The following is a 21,157-nucleotide window of genomic DNA, read 5'->3' on the forward strand; positions in this document are numbered from 1 at the left end:
CAAAACCTCATTATGGTGACATAATGACAGTAAAGATTATTGATTCTTAAAGGGTAACTCACCCCATATTAACTTTTTTTTGCCAATAAACTGTTAATATGGTTGTCCTACGGTACTGTCTGTCTACATATACTAGTCATTATTTTTGACAAATTAGTGCATATTTGGTAAAATCCTACCTTTTTGTCTAAAATCGTCAGTGTGGTGCCCTCCTATGGTTTAATGGTTGTCTTGCATTGAATTTCAGATCCGTACTGCTATTGGTTAAAAGGTTTTTATGATGTCATTGGGAGAAACTGATGTCAGTAGCTCTACCACTGTCGGGTATAAATCAGCACTGTTGCACTTTTCAGACTTTCTAACAACATTTGTTCTACAAAAAAAACAAAACAACTAGTAACGAATCTAGTATTTTATTATCTTATTAGCGAATTTACGTAAAAGCACCAATTGTTCTGCTTTTACTGTCTTGAAGCAGCTGTGAGGCAAATTACACAAGTTTTTTTATGTTGATGTAGACAATGAAATAAAATCTTAAAGCTACGTAAATAACAGATACTAAAAAAAACTTTATGCACCATAGCAGATCAACATAGGAGATAGTCTCATTTGCAGGAAAAAAACAGCTGTAGTGGCCACTGAATTTATGAACTTTGCTTAGCAGCATTTTTAAAAATTGTCGAGGTATAGGTTTAGATTCTCTAGGGAATATAGAAAGAGATTAGCAGTTACAGTAATTAACACTAACCTTGCTAATATTACATTCTAAAGACAAATTTATAATCCTGTCTTTGCTTTGAAGTAAAACCCTGTTTCACCGTGACTGTTCACCCACTCTCACACACAAACACACAATGTGTCATCGCCTCTGCTCCTATCATAAACAATTAATATCCACCCACAGCAGGAAATATAGAAAGAAATGATTTAGACTCTTAGGAATTGAATGCATTGGCAACTTTACAAAAAAATGTCATTCAACCACAAAACTCTGATTGATAGTAGATATCCTGAACAAAGGACATTAAAATGGAGCTGCCAGAGAGCAAGAAAACAAGAAAACAGGGAAGGTTCATGGATGTAGTGATTGAGGAGACTCGGATGGTTGGTGTGACAGAAGAATACACGAAGAGTAGGGTGAGATGGAGGCTGATACACAGCTGTCGAGATGCAAAAATGAAGCAGCTGAAATAATAAGAAGAAATGAACCGTACAGAAGCAAAATTAGCTCCTCCCGTTGTTATGAAGCTGAAGCTAACAGCTAGCAGGACACCTTCAGTCAGCTGTGGGTGACCAGCAAAAGGTTTCAAAGCCGGAGATCATTATCTGCGGGACAAAGAGTGTCAAAGACGGGACACTTTAATCTGGGTCAAAAAACGGGACAGTTGGCAACCCAAACAACAAGCTCTACAGAGGTGCAGAAGAAGAATGATGCTGCTTCGTCAGCAAGCTCATTTCAATTGATTGCTATGCCGATGTTTCATTTTATAAATTTTTTTTACTAAATTCTGATCCCAGGCAAAATAAGAGGGGTAAAGAATAATTAACAACAACCAAATGAAATGAAAATAATTGACCTGGACTATTAGACAGTAGTAGGATGGCGGTCGCATTTAATAGTAGTATGAACGGCCACCTCAAAAAAATCAGATTTCAGCCAAAAATCTGAATTGAGCATTAAGACATGCAGTGTGAACATAGCCTGAGAGCGTTGGTTTCAGACGTAGTCGGTTTCGCGGCCGCTTCGTTGTGACAGGACCCCCTAACCGATGAAGAAGCTTGTCTTATACACTCAATCCCAGCTTCGTCTGGACGGGGCCTAAACCTACAGGGTCTCTTCTCAAAACAGGTTTCTGAATACCCATCAGATTGCTGTAGCAGTCATTTTCTAATTAGAATGTAGATAGAACCAGCCTTTTTAAGACATTGAACGGCAAACGTAAGAACTTTCTGTTGTGACAAAAACCTACAAAGCTTGATAATTAACTTAGATAAACACTAATTTACATAAGTCACACTCAGTCTTTTCAAAGTTTTTCCATGAAAAGAGCTAATCTTGCGACACTTTTCTGACAAAGTAAGAACCTTCAAAGATGGGCTTTGAAAACACAAACTGCCCTACGATAAATGGCGTGATGATATGTAGTATGGAACAGTACAGCACAGCCTATAGTTGTAGGACATTATAATAGAAATGCAGTTTATTTGTTGAGGAAAAATACTTTTCAATGGGAGTGTGCCGTAATGTTTTACACCTGTATAAGTAATATATTACTGTTTAATCCATCCCATTTTTTCAATCATTCTAATAATGGTTTCTCTCAGATACCAAGTCTGAAAACCAGCAAACCTATGGCATACAGCTTTTATTCTGCATTAAACATCTTTGAGTCACCCCTCAAAATAAATAAATGAAGCAATTAATTACATTTTTTAATTACTTGCAGGAGTGGCTCACTATCAAAAACCATACAGTTTATGAGCATTTAAGACATGCACTATTTGAGTTCATAATAAGAAAAAAATACCACGCTGTGCTAAAGGTCATAAAAGTAACGTCAATCATTAACACGTTAAATCAAGGCACTGCAAAGATCCAGGCCTGAATACAATTGGAAAGGAAAACTGTAAAAAGATTAAACATGGCCTTAAGGTAGGTGCTTGTAATGAAATTCAAAAATATAGACATGCCCTGCGGATAATTACAGTCGCCTAAGTATATTCAGAAGCCGTAATTACAATATGTGCTTAGTTCTGTTAGAATAGCTTTGGATGAGATTAACATGCTGAATGCATCAGCACCAACTGTGCACACGACTCGTAGAGCACAACCATATATATGCATAATGCAGTGCAGGTCCAGCTTACTAAATCTGACAAGAGGAACTATTCCACTGTGACTGATTCTGAAATTACTGTTCCTGAAAAAGAAAGTAATCAATAATTGGAGCTCGCCGTCCCGTGCCATTCAAAAGTGAGAGTATTTTAAACTGGCCTTGAGAAAAGCAAATACAGCCTCAGTGTGGAGACAGGTTGCAAGAGGTTGCATTATATGCTGGAATGTCTTACTAATAACCAGTAGTTAGGGAACCTAAATTGCCCCAGGTGACATTTCAACAAAAAGTCAAATAGTCATTTGTATTTACACTGTTTCCGTTATGATTAGCTTTATGAGCTCACAAAAATACCAACTTCATCTAAACCAGCAATGTGTAATTTAGACCCATTCCCAGCCAACCAGGCTGTGCTACCCTTAATGTCTCAGCATATCTTTAAGGTACATTCACATCGAACGTGATCAGGCAAAAAATTCACTTGGATCACCCGTCATTGGACATTTCGCCTCTCTCTCACAAACAATTTGCTCCGCCAATGCAGCCATTTTGCCCCGGCCCGCTTCACTGCATCGTCAAACAGGAGGAGCATCTATCTGCTTGCTGAGTCTTTTCAACTCACAAAGCGGAGCAGATGGATTTTACTGATCAAGTCACGGTACTGTATGTACAGTAATGTGATAAGCTGAACAACAGCGCCAGCGCCCCCAGGTCCACCCAGTTCCTCCAGAGACACACCCGGTTCGGCGAATATCACCACCTGTAGCTGTATGTGGATGACGATCGCTTCCAGCGGGAAATCAGTCTATCCAGGACGAGCATGAGGACCTGCTGCCCCGCAGCAGACGGATTTAATTCCAGGACACCAACTATTACCAGAGCAGTGGAGATGGATTTTACTGAAGAGGTGCTATAGTGGCCCAGCATCAGGAGATGCTGCCCCCCCCCCAACCACCCGAGAGACGGATCTTCCTCCAGGGCACCAGCTACAGACATCTTTGGCCAGTAAATCCATCATTGCTTAATAGAAGTATCACCAAATTGTACTGTCTAAATATGTAACACATAAACAAAACATTTTTGCATTTAAATAAAAAGAGAAGGAGCGCCCTTAACTTCAAGCAAATTGACTGAAGAGTTCAGATTTTTTTAACTCAAGCAAAATTTTGCTTTGCTCTGTTCGTAGTTTTGCTTCACTCTGTTCGTCCATTTCATGCCCTTCGCATCATTTGAAACCTTTACTGAAAAAGGTGACTCCTGATCAAGGGATATCAGAATGTTAAAGATCTGTCTTCAGTGTGAAATCTGTTTGCACTTCAGTCTTTGATGTCCTGGTAAATTTCAGTGCTGCATTTGACACAAATGATCATAAAATTCTTAGAAGAAGGCTTAAACATGATACTGGGACAAGGGGAAATGATTAGGTTCCTTTATGTCATATATCTGACATATCTTTGTATTTTTGCATAAAAATGATCAACCTCCTCATACCATAAAGTCCAACAGGGTAAACCGCTCAGACCAACACATTTTACTTTATTTCCACAAGATAATGCAACTCATGATGATCGTAATCAGCTTCTTTTATCTATGAAACCTGGTGAACTGCATCAGTTTGCAGTTGAAGACATAAAAGCCTAGATGACTTTTGTGTTACCACTTCAGAAAAAGCCTGAAAGAATTAAAACAAAGTTAGCAGAAAACTGATTCTGAGAGATGGAGTTAGTTTGCCTTTCAGTGCAAATGAGAAAACTTTGAGTTTTTTTGTAAGCAAGACAGGTTGTTTAACTCCAACATCACTTATGTTAAGGACAACCCAAGTTGCTTTAACAATATACTAAGCCTTATTCTGTCGGTTCCCTGAAACTGCTTTTAATTTATATGAATAAACAGACCTTGACTGACAGGTAAAAAATTAATGTCTAAAAGCTACACGGAAATTTCTCATTGTGAAATTTCCTAAGATTTGATATTAAATCTGTTTTTATTCTCTCTATTGTAGGCAAGTCTTGAACAAAAAGCTCTGATTGGCAGAGAGTTACGAGAGGAAAGTTTGAATAAAAAAAGAAATTACGCCTACTAGACAGTAATTATATCCACAAGAGAAAGCAAGAAAGCTCATCTAATCTATATCAGGTTCCAAGATCATAAAAAAGTTTCCAGTGTGCAAGACACGTACAGTGTATAAATAATCCTTGAGCTTGTACCTTTACACATTTCATCACATTACAGCCACAAACGTCAATGTATTTTATTGGGATTTTATATGACAGACCACCACCCACTAGCACATGGTTAGGCCAATAACAACCTTTAAGCAGGTATTACAATTTTTTTTAATTAAGCCCATATTTCTAAATTAAAAATCAGATGTAAATTCTAGACTAAAATTAAATTCCAATATCATGGCAAAATCAAAGGGGAAGGTATTCTTTGGATGTATTTTACCAATGAGGCAAATGCCCTGATGCTAGCTGTAGTACTGTTACGGATTATGAAATAACAGAGGCTGTGGCTGCGAAAGACAGATACCAGGGAAATGAACACAAGGATGTGTGGCATGCATAAACAAATAGACAGTTATCTTGCCTGAAGCCAAGCTCTCAGTCTAATGTCGACCTGGATCCCAGAAGACAACATGGGCAATCCTGAGCAGGCTTTGCTCATCCATATAAGCTTATGTGGCAAAGAACCAGGGAGAACCACAACTAGATGTGGTAAATTCTTAACAAAATGGTGTTTCCGCAAAATGGTGTTTCCGCCTGACCTGAGTGGCACCACAAGGAGATGGCATTCCAGCGAGCAGCTGCAAGGAAAATAAGGTGAGATTTTCTTTTTAAATCTCTAGAAGCTGTGATGTCACATCCTGTGTGAGGAGATGTTTTTGTAACCTTGAGGGCAGAGGAATGTTTTAGAATAATTAATAGTTAGAAGAGTAATACGCGGACATAACGGTGTAAGCCCGGGGGTCAAAGACCCAGCCCCAAATCTTGGCTATGTCCAACCAAAGGGGGGTTTTGAGGTTCTGTTGTGATATTTAGAGTGCAATCTCCTTTTGATATTGGACAAAAGCGACTGTTTGTTAAAAGAGAGCGTTTTAGACTTAGTTATGCTTTAACGGTCCGTCAACTGCCTTAAGTGGTTGAAAAAGCGCCAACCAGGATTGAGTACTATGGTTTAAATGGCTCCAATAAGCCTTTCTTAAAGAGGCATAAAAGCGGCTGAACTCGATTACAGGTGAAAGAAAAAATAAAAACAATAAAAACAAGCAAAGAGAAAAGAAACTAACCAGTAAAACCTGTATGAAACAATAGAATACAGTATACAATAAGTAGGTGCATAAAGGGTGTAAAACAGAATGCTGTGATTATGTGATGTAGCGGAACTAAAAGAGGCGCAGCGTTGCGAGGGGGATGCATTAAGGTGAAGAACCTTCGGTCATGAAAATCGTCTCAAAACCTGTCAATACTGTGGAAAACGCCGGTATATTATTAAATAGGAACAATGGCTCAGGTATTGACAAGTTAAAAAAAATAGATCCTTATGGAACCAGAGCGTAAAACTGCATGTGAGCCGAATAATGACATCAATTGACATTAGTCTCACAACGCCCCTCTTATGGCAAGAACTAAGGTTTAAACTGTTAATAAGATTTAAGATATTCGGCTAAAAATCCACACTTACTGAGTCAACCTATTTAACAAATTAAAACTCACAGCTCTGTTTAAAGAGAGCGGGGGAAAAACAGGCCTGCGTGTGAGTTTTTCCTGGATGTTGAATGTTTTGTTTGTCTGTGACTAAAACGCTGTTCGTCTATACTAAGGTATTAAGTTTAAATCATAAATGCCACGGTTTCAAAAATGTTTTGAACGCCAATATATTTTGGAGGTTGCCTGGCAAACATGTATGAAAGGTTTAGCTAAACGTTTAAGAAAACTTTGAGAAGACTATTAAAAAAAATAAAGTTAGGCATATATTTACCGACTATAAGCTGTAAATAAGGACTCATTGGGTTTACTATAAGACAAACAACGTCCCTGAAGCATTGAGGCTGTATTCAGGTAAAGACTCAGTATTGCACAGAGGTTATGATTAACTATAGATTCATCACAAACTGTTAACTGTAGACATACCAGATTGGAGGCTTTTATGCTGTAATCATAGAATATTATTAGAATTAAAATAGCAAAGAGAAACAAAGCAAATATTCTATAAGTTTAGCCTTAAGTAAAATGAAAAATAACAGAATAGGAAATTGCTTGTAACAATAATGATTTATCACAAACAAGTCCATTTAAATGTAGGCAAGTGTATGAACAAATAAAATGTATGCTTTAACTTTGATCAAAAGTGCATGAAATTTTATTAAATATGAATTGCACTTTGGTGACAAAAACACCAAGGTGCAGTTAAGTCGGGAAAAAGATATGATAAAACAAATCGGACCAAAATGTAGTCATCTAAATAGGTTGCTCGGCTGGGTCAGTGTGTTCTGGCTTTGACAGGAACTGGAGCATGAAATGAATATCAGATGATTTTCACATGGGGTAAAAAGAAACTCTTATTAAAGAAAAAAAATATTAAAGGACACCTGGAGTGTCTCCAATCCAATCAATTAAATGTAGAGAGCTCAAATAATATGTACACCCTTAGATTGTAAATACACTTAAAGGCTTACTGCTTAGAAGTTCCCCTTCTGTAGGTAGGATTTTTATTACAGAATCATTGAAGTTGAGTATAATGGTTTTTGTGTTTTATTTGTAGAGTTGTCTGTGAAACTAGTTAAAGGTTAAACACTCCTAAGTATGAGTTTCAGGCTTGGACACTAATAATAAAATAGTTAAACAATAAGTAAACTTAACAATGTGGTAGACCCAGGTAACACTTGACGGTTACAGCAGAAACTAGTCAGAAGCTTAGGCATCCTACACTGTTGACTCCAGTTGATCATCAAAAAATTAACAAAGCATAAAAAGTTAGCAGAGAAGCCACTGAAAGCATTTGCTTTTGCCTTTTATGCTAAAAAACAAAACAAAACTGTTTTCCAAATAATTGCAAAACTGAAATAAATTAAGTTGCATGCATGGTTTATATATATATATATATATATATATATATATATATATATATATATATATATATATATATATATATATATATATAATTTCTCTAGATGGGTGAACTGCCTGATACAAATCTTTGGTCCCTAGTTAAGACTATAAAATGTTGCAATTTTTAAATACATATATTTTTCTGATCTGGTTTCTGCTGTTGTGAATATGGTATCAAGCATTTTTCTCCGCATAAAGTTTGAAATATTTCACTCCTGACAAACCCAACTAGGCACTGAGACCTCTGAGTGGCTCTTTGTAGAACCACTTTTTGCTGCAGTTATAGTTGCAAATCTTTTGGGAAGTGTTGCTACCATCATGACGAGCATCCGGAAACATGAAGTCCTGTCACTGGTCCTCAATTTAGATTTAGATCAAAACTTTGACTGGACCACTGTAGCACACAAATAAGCTTTGATCTAACGCATCTTATTGTAGTTCTGGCGGTATGTTCAGGGTAGTTATGATGCTGGAAGAAGACCCTCCGCCTCGTCGCAATATCTTTTCAGCCTCCATCAGGTTTATTTCAGGATTAGGCTGCAATTTAGCTCAATCCATTTTACCAATAACTCTGAGCGGCTCCATTCCCCTGGTGGAAAAAAAAAAAAAAAACATCCTCTAAAACCTGCCAACGTTTTGTGTGTTCAAAGTGATGTGCGGTGTCAGTTTCCAAACACAAAAACTCATAGCGTCTACCGCAAAGGGCAATTTACCAGAACACTTTCTCCACATTTGCCGCGGCAAACTTCAAACGTTCACTCACCAATGTTCTCAAAACCGACTTTTATTAGTAAAACGTTTGATAACTTGATATCATTTTCCTTCCAGTCCCAGGTTTTGCTAACCTGACAACAGCCAGATGCATGTCTCGCTCCGCCTAGCTCCACTCACATACATCTGGGACACGGCTCATTGAAAATGATTTCCCCAACCAAATTTTTGGTCTGGCCAATCAGGACGCAGGGCGGGTGTTTCATGGATGTGACGTAGTGGAGAAGCCACCGTGAGATTCCAACAACAATGGCGGCTCGCATCGAGGAAGCAAGCGTTAGCATTGATGCTGCTATTTCTTCTGTGTTGTCCAATCTATCTGATATTGTTTCATTAAAAGAACATCAGAGAACGGCTCTGAAGGCTTTTGTTGGTGGAAACCATGTTTTCGCCCTTCTCCCGACCGGATTTGGCAAGTTTTGTTTTCCGGGGCGCGTCCGCGGACGCTTTGATCTAACGCAGTTAGCGGTTAGCGCGAACCATATTAGGAGGCCTTTAGTCCTCAACGCGGTTGGCCCGGGATCGACTCCGACCCGCGGCACTTTGCCGCCTGTCTTCCCCCCTCTTCCTGTCAGCTCACTGTCAATAAAACGCGTGCCACTACAGTGTTTCCCGCAGGAATTTGCTTATGCGAGGCGGACCGACTCGCGGAGCGCGGGGGTGGGGGGGGTGGGGGGTGGGGGGGGGGGGTGGACGACACGTTTTCCGCGGACCGGATCGCGGAGCGGAGGGGGGGGGGGTCGACGACACGTTCTCCGCGGCCGCCTCGCCAAGATAGCGCTGCGGGAAACCCTGCACTAGAGCCGCAAACACATAAAAAATAAAAAATTAAGGTTTTTTTTTTCCGGCGTCGGTCTCATCAGCGTCACGGGTTAGCTTCGGTGTGACTGGTTGAAATAGCACGTCGATAAAGATGACAGACAAGTGGCTTATCCAATCATATGCAAGGAGTTTTGATAAGGCCCAGCCTTCAGTAAAGGCAATTCCTAAGGCGGTGTCCCAGATGGATGTGAGTGGAGCTAGGCGGAGCGACATACAGCTGGCTGTTGTCAGGTTAAGGTTTTGCAGCACTTTCAAAGAAAACCCTCCAAAAAATATTTGTGGTTATGATGTGAAATAAAGTAAAAATGCTCACAAGGTATCACTACTTTTCAAGGCACTGTACGAGTGTATCTCAATGTTACTAGGAATGACAGGGAAACATCAAATAACCATAAATCATAGCTCAGAACACCAATACAAAAGCACTTGTAGAGGACGACCCATTAAATCAGCATGTAAAACAAATGATTTTGACATTAATTTAGAATGATTTATGTGGCTCACCTCAGGCAGAATGATTAATTTTAAACACTCCCATTATAGTAATTACAACACCAGGCAATTTTGTTTGTCTGCTGTTCAACTTGATTAACTAAAACATACAGAGATTTCTCAGCTGAGGAGCAACATTTAATTATAACAGGTTCTTGATTATGTAAAATCTCCCTCTCTGAACGCTGCTGTAAAAGCAATTTTTTTATGCTAAGTGATCTTTACAAAACAATAATTTGTAATGAAATTAAATTATTCAATGATGTGCTAAAAAAAATAAACCTTTAAACACTTGATTGGTTCATATTATTAGAAACTTTTAAGATAGATCCAAGGGTATGGGTGACTTGATGTGCGAGAGACACATCCTCCTCTGCTTGAGCTGGAGTTGGCTCTTCCCAGGGTGTATTTGGTGCTTCTCTTTCTTTTGAGCGTTTAAATGCACGGTGAGTGAGGTGTGTTTATTAAAGCAGTCAAGGTTTATGATTCTCAATTAACAAGGACTGTATTCATTTGCATCTCGATAAATTTGAATATCATCTAAAAGTTAATTTATCTCAGTAAATCAATTCAAACAGCGTAAAAGTGTAAAGTGTATTCATTAGTCATGCAGTGACGTATGTCATGCAATTTATTAGTTCACTTTGATTATTATAGCTTCTGGCAATGAAAGCCCAAAGTCAATTTTTTACATGAAATTGGGATTTCAGAATCAGCTTTATTGGCCATGACTGTTTTTCAAAATCAACAAAATTTGACTTTGGTTGTGTGTGATGAACAATGTCAAAGGTGCTGAAAGGTCTAACTGAAACCTCACGTGACTGGACAACTCCAAAGTATAACTATGGTGTAAATAATCAGGGGGAAAAAATGCATGTATGACACTGAGTTTAAACGAGCATGCATGCCTCCAGTCCCTGAAAGCTCACAACGCAGTACTCCATGCTGTAGAGTCTTTGACAAAATAGTGTCTTCCTTAATCCTCATCAACGAAGACAGAGTGATGGAACCATTTTAGAAACGATATGAGATTTTGACAAACATGTAACGATTTGCCATAAATCGGAAACTGAGGTTCTGAAGGCTCAACTTAAGAGAATTTCCAACAGAATGGAGAGAGAAAGACGCAAAAAGACACAGATTGGAGGACCCATTTCTTATGTAGTCAGTGTTTCTGAGCCAACATAGTTAATGTGGGACCTTAAGTGGGTCCTGTGTTCACAGAAGAAACTGAAAAACACAAGTTATAAAAAATACAGGCAAACATTAGAAGATGTGTGACCTGGAAAAGTCAGAATGTTTTACTGGAAACATTTGGAAACAGTTTGGAGTTTGGAAACTGGTTATGTGTCGAGAATAAGTATGTGATTTGATTTAACGAGTTATTATGTTCACCGGGACCTATAAGTCAGTTACAGACAGCCAGATTCACTAAGGGACTGTGGGCTGGGATTTAAACCCAGAACCGTCTTGCTGCAAAGGCAACTGGGCTGAAAACGGTGTCACCATGCAGCAGGTCTTGTCTTATATTAAAATAATATAACTAAATATTGCGTTGCACTTGTCCAGGGGGTATTGATAAAGTCTTCTTCAAGAAGAATCTCCATCAGCATAGCTGATGGTTGCTAGTCTCCAATATCTCCATCACTGGTTCAGGTATGCTCCACAGTCAGTAAGTTTACTGACTGTGGATCATACTGCCATTCAGATTAGATAATTACACAAATTTAACTGTTAGACATGGATGATCTGAGTAAATATATAAAGCTATTTTCTACTTATAATTCCATTTATTCAGGGAAAGAAAATAGAAACAAAGTGGGCCCTATGTGAACAAGTAACTACCTTTCTTTGTTATATCATACATTAACTGTGATTAACAATAAGATGGCAAACACCAGTTAGCATTTTCCATCTTGAGAGTCCATAAATATTTTTTAGCTGCCATCCTGTGAGTCTGTGTGTGTGAGTCTGCTGTGATTACACTGCATAATTTTACTGGTTATTGGCTTCAAGTTTATTATCTGTTTCTTTATTATGTAATTTATTAGTTTTGCTTATTGTTTTACTTTATACTCAGTAGTTCCCTTGAATGTTACAAGTTTAGACAAGAGTTCTGAGGACTAAAGTAATTTAACTGGGAGTTGAAATATTTTGTTAATAAATACTTGTATTTTGGAGATAATTTTTTTGTGTTTAATCTTTATATATGCGAGCAGTGCTTGCTGTTTGAGCCAGTGCATTAATTCACTCCTTCCTCTATTGATCTATAATCCCACACCCCACAGGCAGGTATTCATGAAACTGACTGAAAACCTTTTAGCCATAATTCCCTGATAATCAGGTGTTGCCCACCTTAGTAATTTGATCAAAATGACTAACTTTGTTAATAATTGCCTTTGGCACTTAATAATTATTCATAGTCAAACCAAACCCGTTGTTGTGCAACATCTTGTTGTAATTGATGGAAATTAGAATTCTGCTCTCCAGCAGAAGGAAAATTTCCAGCCACCTTTTTGTTACTTTAAGATCAAACACACTTGAGTTATGCAGCAGAATGATGATCCGAAGGACACCAGCAGTTCTACCTCTGAATGACTCAGAAGAAGAAAAAATGTGTTAGAATGGCCTAGTCAAAGTCTGGACTTACATCCAATTGAGATCATTTTAAGCAGGCTGTTCATGCACAAAAAAACAACAACAACAACAACAACAATACAGCAGAAATAAAACAGTTCTGCTAAGCAGAGTGGACTAAAACGTGACATAAAAGGCTGATTTCTAATTACCATGTGTTCCTGATGGGATGACAGCCATTGCCACAAAAGTTGGTGCAACCTCAGGTTTAGGTTATTTCTTTTTCACAATTTATTTTTCACATCCAGACAGGTTTCTTTGGAAATCTCTTTCATCAAACAACCTTTTTTAAACTCAGCTTATCTCTCGCTGATCATAAAATGTGTTTGTCGAGTTGAAACATTTAAGCTTAAACATAAAAATAAAATAAAAAGAAGCAAAAATAGAAGAATTTCATATGGGGGGGGGGGATACTTTTTTAGATATTGTGTATTTGATAATATTTTCTTCACAAGATTAATTGTCCAACTGTCTTATACAAGTAATTTACTAAATCTATTGCCCTTTAAAGTCTAATTAAGCGCTCAATAATGCATAAAAAGTCATTATTAAATTGAACAAATAAGTAGCGCCTTCTGGAGCTGTGGAAATGTCTCTGGCTCTGTGGGTTAGTATTACAGTAGACAAATTGAATTCATTCACTGTATAATGAGGGGATAATTACTATTTGAAATGACAAAGCATTGAACCTATTTTCTATATTATTACTGCAGCTAAGCATTATTTTATTTTTTTTGAGTCACCTAAGAGAATAGTGCTTCTGGTATTGTTTTTAATATAACAGTGCTCTAGCTGCAGAGAAATCAATCTCCATCACACAGGATTTCTCTTTGCTTTATTGATACAGTTCTCTCTCTGCACCGCCACACATGTAAATACATTGACTTAAACGATACTCTTTCGCTTTTTCATATTTCCCCTTCACTCCAAAAACACACACTCAACATTGTTTTGTGAGACGATTAAACCTTTGTTCAGGTTACGACGAAAAACGCTCTTGTTTTCAACTGCCATATCCCCACATAAATGCAGAGAGAGGTGGAGAGGTTTCACACTCCTCTTGCAGACCTATATTTAGCGGCTTTGTCATCTCTCAACAGAGTGAAAAGCAGCAGATGAGAGGCAGCAGAGAAAGGTGTCATAATTTAATTCGTTTTCTCTGTGGGAAATGAAACAATCGCTGCTGCAGTCAGCTGCATTCACAAGACCTCACATGTAGCTCACGCGCGCGCACACACACACACACACACACACACACACACACACACACACACACACACACACACACACCCTGGTGCATCCAACAGTGAGGGGGTAGAAGAAGAAGAAGAAAAAAAAAGAAAGAACATGGCCTCTCTCATACGTTTTACGTGGGTTGCTGATTTGTGTTCTGAAATTAGAAGATTGTTCTCCCAGATGATCCATGAGGGAGCCATGGAAATTAGAGAAGCGCTGAAATGAAAATTTAATTAGATAACCCAAAGCTGCACGAGAATATTCTGACATCTAGGTTCAAAAAATAGTTTGAACTCCTGCTGAGAGTAAGGTAAGATGAGATAACATATTTGTTTATCAAACAGCAACAGTGTCATCTCTATAGTAGTCTTGCGGCAGACCAAAAAAAAAAAAATAAAATCCCTGAAATTAAAGGGGAAAATACACTTTTCAGATCAACAGCTACGTTTACATGGAGAAAAAGTAATCGTAATAAAGGGCCTATTGGAACAAAAATGCGGCACGTAAACAAGCCAGTTGGAATATTGTGATCAGATTAAGCTCAATTGGAATTAAATTGTATTGTGAATGAGAGATGTGGTTTATGCTGGTTGACAGTCTGGTCAACATGCATGTAAATTATGTCAGGATCAAGTTGTTCCAAAAGTGGCAAACGTGTGTATGTGCGCCCGACGTCAACGTGACGTATTTCAGCGTTATTGACTGGCAGAAAAATGACGGCTAGCAAAAACCGTCGGGATTCCTGAAAAACCTTTCTATTTGAAACATTAAAAGAGGTCAAAATTATCATTTATGCAGTAACGACTAAACCATAATTAGGGCCTCTTGCAAGGACCTCGGAAGACAAACAGATTCGTATAACATCGCAAGGTTTGCTATTTTTGTTGTTCATCAAACAGAAGTTCTTCTTCTGTGTTTTGTGTGTGTGTGTGTGTGTGTGTGTGTGTGTGGGGGGGGGGGGGGGGGGGTTTGATAACTGCACATGTCAGAGTGGCTCTATTCTGAATAAATCCAGATGCATATACACGCACATAATGATCGGATTAATTGATTGTGTGCCCATATAAATGGTACAATCCAATTATTTTTTGGTTTTTAATCTGAATAAATTTCAGTCCGATCTGGGAAAAAAGCATTTTCTTTAATATAACAATGCAAAATGAGCCTCATTCTCAGTTTTTTTTGCCAGTGATCTTTGCATTACAGTGATTTTGTATGAAGGGAAGAAAATAACCCAATCAGAAACTCTTGTGCGTGGTTACTTGGCAGAGCTGGTCTTCCTCGGAGGTATTCTGTTAACCCGTCTGATTAAATTGAATGGCAGCATAAATTCTGATTGATCGGCCAATAATAATTTTATTTGCAGTCAGCGAGTGTTTTCTTCACTGGGTCAGAAGTATTCTTGCCTCCCTGATGACAGCTATCTGAGGAGACAGAGCGTACCCTGGTCATAGAGCTTCCAGAACACCAAAACTGTCATCATGATGATCCAAACTCACTAAATATTGTTATTTTTCTTCCCTCTTTAACGCAATTAAAGCATAAGAAGGCAAGTGTTGTTAAAAACATTTGCGCAAATTATGCTGCTCGCCCTCTTTGGGTTAGCAGCTGGAAAGGAACTTTTTTTGTTTTTTGAAGGATCCGGGTCTGCAGGTGAACTATAGATCAGAACAACATGAGTGAATAATATCCTATCTGTGGTGGAGTTTAGACGAGAACGAAGAAGGCCAACCCATTCCAGAATATAAAGTGCAACAGCAACTGCAGGTTGATTGATGATTCACACAGGCCAAGGCATTTGCATTATGATGTGATCATGTAGGTGACAGCACTAAGCAGAAAAGTGTTGCTGATGACTCTCTAAGTGGCCTTGAAGCAAAGAGGGGATCTGATGCTAGCTTTAAACTTCAGTCCTTCTCAAGCAGCTGAACAGGAGGAACACACAAGCATCATCAAAAGGTGATCAGGAATGAATGCAAAGTCCCTTTGTGTAGGGTATGTTTGTTTTATGTTGAGTCTCTTCAAAAGGAGCATCCCTTGGTGTTTAACAGGAGTCAAAATGCTCTCCTGTGTTTCATTTTTTAGTTTTTAAAGGTAGAGTGGAGGATTTTTCCAGAAATCTAGGTAAGAAATGTCCAGGCCACTTTTTGAATAACTGCGCATGCACAAGTCCATCCTACCTGCTCTTCTGCTCCTCAGGGGGATCGCGTGGAAAAAAGTGTCCCATATCCACTCTAGCCTTGTTTCTCTCCTCTGAGGCCTTCCTCTTCTTCTCATAAACGTCTAAGACGGTTTGCTTCCTGCGACTCTCAGCTATTTTGAAAGTATGCGGTGAGAGCAGCGGCGCTACCAATAAAAGTTGGAAACCGAAGCTCACCGGATACATGAACACCTGAAGTGTGCATGCGCAGCAAGAGGGAACTAGCAAGGAGCGTGCATGCAGATTGCCATTAGGTGACCGCGTCACAAAGATTAGCATGTGGGACAACCAGTAGATAAGATGATCCTCCCCGGAAGCCGAAACATCATCCATTAAACCTTTAAGACAACATGAGTAAAAGGCAGGCACAGGCCGCATAACCGCTATAAAAGGTGTAGCCAGAAACTACAGCTTCAATCAGCTGTTACAATTTTCTCAAAACATCATCTGTCCATCTTTCATGAGATACGGGAGGAAGTGCAGGAGGGAGCAGAGAGTTCTCCTGTAGTTTAGATTGTAAAGTAGAGCTTCCCCCACACGTTGCTGCACATCGCCAGTCAGCTGACTGAACAAAGGCAAAGACAAACGTGGCTGTTTGGAAATATTTTAAGACATGAAAAACACTAAAAAAAACAAAAAAAGATCTTAAACTGGCACATGAAAATATATAATAAACTTCATCCGGTGCTAATTCTACACAATTGTTTCGGGTACCGGTTGTTTTAGCTATTCACCATCTCAGACTTTTAACATTTTGGTTGTTTAATACCTTAATGCTTTGGGTACAAAAAGGACTCCTCTTCCAAAGATGTTACCAACCATCGTCTATCTATTTTTAGGAAATTAGGTCATTTGACTCAAATAAATAATATATACTAACAGGAAGTCATTCAGATTTATTGTGACTTGATCAGCGATCACAACACGACACCTATAATAACAGAGGTCAGCTGGCCCAGGCACAGATCAAAGTCGCAATTATTTGGAATATAATGCAATACAAAATGTTTAGAAAATAATATGCTAATTATATATATGTGAAAATTGTGCATTTTGTATTAGAATTTACTTCCATAATTAATCAGAATCACTTCCAATTAATCAGAATTGCTACCCAATCATGCAGATTTCATGAAAAAAAAAAAACTTCCAAACATACATTTTGACAACAATCTGTTTCAAACATGAAATATTCTGCTGAGGTCAGAATGGATACAAGGAAGAAAGCAAAGAGAGAAAGAACAATATGACAACATAGGAAGAGAAGGAAAGAAGGATGAAAAGAAAGAAAGTTACATGGAAAGAAAGAAGAAAGGAAACACAAGAAGGAAGGATGGAAGGACACTATGAAGAAAGGGAGGAAGCAATAATAAGATGACGGAAGGAGGGAAGGAAGCCTCCAAGGACAAAAGGAAGAAAAGGAAAGAAAGACTCATGGAAAGTAGGATGAGAGGAAAGACAAGAAGGAAGGATAGAAGGACACAAGGAAGGAAGAGAGGAAGCAGGATGATACAAGGAAGAAAAAAAGGACTCAAGAAATAATGAAAATAAGACATGAACAAAAGAGAGGTAAGAAAAAAGTGAAAAAGAACACAATAAAGGAGAATAAAGGGAAGGAAGGACATAAGATACAATAGTAGGAAGGGAAGTAGGGAGATATGATAGTGGGATGATAGGAAGTAAGGATACTAGGAAGGAGACAAGTAAAGGAGGGGAGAAGAGAGAGACGAAAATAATAAAGGGAGGAATGAAAGAAATTAAGAATGGAACAAGAAAGAGAAATAATGAGGGACACAATGAAGGAAGAATAGAAGGAAGTGAGTGAGGAAGTAAGGTGGGACACAACGTTTAGAAAATGCGACAGGGAGCAAAGTCTGGAAACAAATTGATTTTCTTTGTGTTTTCCTTACATTTCTAGACATTTCCAGACTGTGGAGGAGCCCTGTAGGAATAGGATGATGAGTTTACGTGCATTAAAGGGGAAAATGTGTGGGAATGAGATGTGACTTACAATTGGAAAAGGCACCAGTTGAACCTGAGCTGTTTGCTTCAGTTTATTTCTGATAGTCAAAATATCATGAAATACACTATACATAATATTCAAATGATATAGTTTAAGCAGGAATAACGGAACGATTGATGCTTTCCTGTTTTAAGGACGAGCAAAACACTTGTTGTTTTAAATGCTTGAGTAAATACTGCAAACCCGAGTTTGATTACGCCCAAAAAAGACATTGATGTAAGGCTGAGTTAGTTCCTTTCAAAAAAGATGACACGCAGGGAGACGATTTTACAACCAGTGACAGGAGAGAACATACAGGCGGACCATGAGGGCAAGAGATGACGGCACTGCCTGATATATCCATTCTTAAATAATATGAATATTTTGTTGGGGGGGGGCAACTTTGCGCTGGAAATCACAGCAAGTCCCTGCAAAATTTAAAGCCTCTAAGCATCAATTATTCAAGCATTGTTCCTTGAACAATATTTTTCCATCACCGAGGCGATTTAGCCAGGTAGTAAAATCTGGACTGTTTCTGGCTCGTCCGCGCCTGAGAGCACTCATGTCGGCGTGTGAGGAGAGGAACAGATCCCGCTCCGCATCTAGGACAGATACGTCTGCTGCCAGACCCAGCAGGAATGAGGAAAAAGGTGCGATGACAAGCGAGAGCGTTCATTTCCAAACCTATGGCTTGGGATTACTGCTCATCCTCTTATTTCCACATAATCAATGAAACTGACCTTAGTTGTTTTGATGTGGACAGAGGTTTCTATTGTACTTATTACCTAATATGACTTTTATTATGGGTCAGTTGTGTTCAATTGTATGCCTCAAAACAAAGAGTACACCAAAAGCTTACCCAGCTCTTTAGCTATAAGGCTGATATTTTAGTGAAGAAGCACCTTCCATTACAGTGTTAGCCCAGAGAATAGACAGCAGCCGACACAAAACACCACAAGGATCGAGCCATCCATCTTTCCCCTGCAACTTTGTGAACGCATTTGAGAGAGATATCACTCATGCACCTACAAATTCTACCTTTCGACGTCACCACCGGGGGGATAGCATCCGGCCGTGCTCCGAAGGCCCCTGTGAGGGTGGAGAGAAAAGAGGGGATGAGATCACATTTAGCCATGATGTCAAGAGACACCTTCAACCCCAGCAGCGAGAGTAGATGAGCCAGATTGAGTCAAGGTGAGGGCAGAAAGTCACATACACGGATCGGTCTTCATTAAGACCGATCCATGCTTCATTTATCACTTTCATGTCATTTATCTGCACAGCATTTAGTCATCCTTCTGTTGCACATTTAATATGTCAGTTCCCATAATAATGACAATAATAATAATCACGTATCGGGCTACATTCACTCATTAAGGTTTGTAACTCAACATATTCACCCATCAATGTAGTAAATACTTCTATTATAGAAAATTATTCTACTTATATTTTCCTATTCCTTCTTCCTATGCCAGTATATGTATGATACCAGAATAAATAAAATCAGTTGTGACAATTTCATTGACCTTACTATCTACTTCCATCATCGTAATTAATTTCAGTAAAAGCCACTTTGATGGATAATTTTGCAAAATTAATCGCATTTGAAAAAAAAAAGAACGTCAGAACAGGCTGCCACAGGTCATTCATACAGTCCCCCCTCCACTAAGCCCATTTTAACCTAATTAAGAAAAAACCTAATCAGTTCAAAGCTTACCTTTTTTAGACTGAAGAATATCCGAACAACCTGTTTGAGTCACGGGTTCTTTCAGCAGTACCCAGGAGCCGGGTCCTCTCGCGTCCACGTTCGTCCCCAGCACCGGTCGGTGTAATTAAGTGTCGTTTCAAAGCAGAACCTATGAAGTCATGATGTGCGGGCTGGTTGGCCCCGCTTTCCGCGCGCTTCTCTTTCGCAGCCAGGTGCCGGTGAGCGGCGCGAGGACATCTCACGGCAGTTCCCCTGAGCGCGAGGCGCTGAAGACGGACGAGGCGAGGCGCCAGCAGCAGCAGCAGGAGCAGGAGCAGCAGGAGCAGGAGCAGGAGCCCGGCTGCGGAGCGTCACAGCGCGGCATGGCTGCGTCCTCGGTGGAGAGGGGGGAGGTCTGGCACCCGCTGCCGACGGGGCCCGGTGGGGCGGGATCAACAGAATCCCCCAGGTTAACGACTGTTGTGAGCAGTGCCATCTGAGTGGAGTAAAAAAAAAAAAAAAAAAAAGGAGTTTTCCCATGAGGATGTAATTTATAATGTAATTTGTAATGTAATGTAATTTATTGCGGGATAATGGTTTTCCAAATCAGTCTGACTCAGTTTAAAACTATAATTGGACCAATCTTAAACGCAATTTTTTTAACCTGATGCTTTTGGAAACATTTGGATTTCCCTTGCCACACCCTTAAGCATTAGCCTCGTGAGACCATCCTGATCTCGCGAGGTTTCAAGGTTTCACTCGCAGATCAGTCTGGCTACTCTCCGTTAAAGAAAATTTGGAGCCGTTCACCAAACGAACGTCCAATCAGCGTTGGCTTTGAGGCGGGTTGAGGTGTGACGCAACGGGAAGCGCGACAGTTCAGTCTAAAGAACATGGCGGTTTCAGCCGATAAAACTAGCGTTAGCGTGGCTATCGAGCAAGTTTTATCGGAATTACAGAGTATTTCTTTGCTGAGCTAACGAGCCTTTACCTGCAGCAGCAAGAGTAGCTTGGCTTGTGGTTGTGTTTTCGTCGTCGCTCGTAACAGAGCGACGACGAATCTGATTGGTTCATTTGGCCCGTCTATCACCAACATAGGCCAATCAGCTAACCAGTATTTTCGCCCCTTCCCAAAGTTACTTCAACGGAAGGTTTCCAGATGGATATGCGAAGCAAATCTATCTGGCGGAGTCAGGTAACTTAAGCATGACTACAGCCAGACCTGTGGAATCAAGAACCTATCTGGCAACACCAAGTAGGCTAAAATAGCTTAAAAAGCAACGCATCTCACTCCAATCTAAATAAATACAAGAAACAAAGTGACTGGCATGTCTGAGTGTGGCTTTTTGTTAAGCAAGTGAACCG

At 39.3% G+C, this 21,157-nt stretch overlaps 1 protein-coding gene across 3 annotated transcripts in view; it reads right to left on the reverse strand.

Moving 5' to 3' along the window:
• Positions 1-20,208, reverse strand: part of LOC105918766 (protein FAM163A) — a 29,457-nt gene extending 9,249 nt beyond the window's left edge. Inside the window, exons 1-2 of one of the 3 annotated variants that reach the window (XM_036150786.1) lie at positions 19,823-20,208; positions 19,135-19,194 (exon numbers count right to left, since the gene is read on the reverse strand). The gene's annotated coding sequence lies outside the window, so the exon portion shown is untranslated. Of the gene's footprint in view, positions 1-1,214; positions 1,327-19,134; positions 19,197-19,822 lie in introns of those variants that run through there. The other 2 variants (XM_021311342.2, XM_036150787.1) reach the window with 2 other exon arrangements.
• Between the last annotated feature and the right edge of the window lie 949 nt (positions 20,209-21,157).

This window comes from Fundulus heteroclitus, chromosome 19, assembly GCF_011125445.2.
Source record: "Fundulus heteroclitus isolate FHET01 chromosome 19, MU-UCD_Fhet_4.1, whole genome shotgun sequence".
NCBI lineage: Eukaryota > Metazoa > Chordata > Actinopteri > Cyprinodontiformes > Fundulidae > Fundulus > Fundulus heteroclitus.